Source organism: Nestor notabilis, unplaced genomic scaffold (genome assembly GCF_000696875.1).
Source record: "Nestor notabilis isolate BGI_N333 unplaced genomic scaffold, ASM69687v1 scaffold7111, whole genome shotgun sequence".
In the NCBI taxonomy this organism is placed as follows: domain Eukaryota; kingdom Metazoa; phylum Chordata; class Aves; order Psittaciformes; family Psittacidae; genus Nestor; species Nestor notabilis.
Genome location: NW_009913265.1, coordinates 1,368 through 2,795, shown reverse-complemented (window position 1 = coordinate 2,795; position 1,428 = coordinate 1,368). Strand labels below are relative to the sequence as shown.

The 1,428-nt window shown below is 32.2% G+C and overlaps 1 protein-coding gene across 1 annotated transcript in view; it reads right to left on the bottom strand.

Moving 5' to 3' along the window:
* The window catches only part of LOC104412396 (ryanodine receptor 2-like), a gene marked incomplete at its 3' end in the record, with an annotated part of 47,931 nt that extends 47,155 nt beyond the window's left edge, over positions 1–776 (bottom strand). Inside the window, exons 1-2 of the mRNA XM_010023117.1 lie at positions 692–776; positions 116–249 (exon numbers count right to left, since the gene is read on the bottom strand). The remainder of the gene's footprint in view (positions 1–115; positions 250–691) is intronic.
* Positions 777–1,428: the final 652 nt, after the last annotated feature.

The window sequence follows — 1,428 nt, the reverse complement described above, 5'->3', positions numbered from 1 at the left end:
AATAAAAGCCAGTATAAAAGCAGATTTTATCGAACTGATTGCTTATAAAATAACTTGATTTATCACATAAGAACAATACACTTTCCTTCTAGAAGTATATGAGTTGTCTTTTTACCTGCCCACATGGTTCACAAGGCGCGTCTGTAAGAGCAGGTCTCTTCCTGGCAGGAGATTATCACAGATTAGGTGTTGATTAGACCGCACAGCTACTCCATGACAAACACAGAGGGAACATAGAACATCCAAAACCTGGTGGGAAAAAATAAATAAATAAATAAATAAATAAAATCTTAGATTTTTTTTTCATAATATTTTTTCATAATCACTGTGAGTTACTTCAGGCAATATAATGCTATATAACTTGTTACCAGAAGACAAGCATGTATGTAATTCATCCAACATAGTAGTTTTATTTACAACAATTCTGAAAAGTCTTCTAACAATATTAAGACATATTCTTTCTGCCTCCCTTGAGAATTAGTGTTTAAATTAGTGTTCATTGATGTTGTTATTAAAGAAGATAACATTCCCCTTTGCTTCCTCAAACTGCTCATATGCCTTTTAGGAAAAGTTTCATTCCTAATTATGAATACTTAATTAAAGTATTTTAAATCTAACTAACTTCTACACAGAACAACCTGCTTGCTTTGTTCACAAATGTTCACCAAAGTATACTTGTCTCTTTGCCTACCTTATGGTTTCTTCCATGTTTGTCCAAAAGACAAATGATTGATTTAATATGTCCTTCTTTAATAATGTTTAGAGCTTCTGGGCTTTCCACCAACACACAGTGTAAAACCTCTAGAATTCCTGGGGTTGGGAAATAAAAAATTATTTGAAGTGCATATAAAATCATAACTGCACATAATACTGCCTAATATACTGCTCACCAACATGGAACAGTTGGGAAAAGAAAAAAAAAAAAACAAAAAAAACCAAAAACCATTGTATATGATAAACAAAACAAAACCAGCATTGATGTACTTCTAAATTTCCCAAAGCAAGTGAATGCAGTAAAAATCAGAAAGGACATGAAGGGAAAAAACCCAGTGTAAATTGATTTGAAATTTTAATAATAATTATGTGGTAATTAACACTCACAAAATCAAACAAAACGGGTAAAATAATAGTTTTCATTGAAAAGGTGAAGACTTCACACTGCATACATATCATAAATATAAAACATACTCCCTGTATTTACAGTTTTCCATTTCTTTCCTTAGAAAACCATGTGACCCACTAATGGGATCACATACCTCTGAATCAGAGAGCAGAGGTAAATTCCCATCTACAGACCCACTGTAAATCATTTTCTTCATGTATTTAACAGCTACACTTAGAGCAAACAGATAGAAACTAGCATGAAACTAACATGTGCAAGGAAGTAAAAACCACTAAATCTCCAGCAATCTCTCAATCAAATGCAAT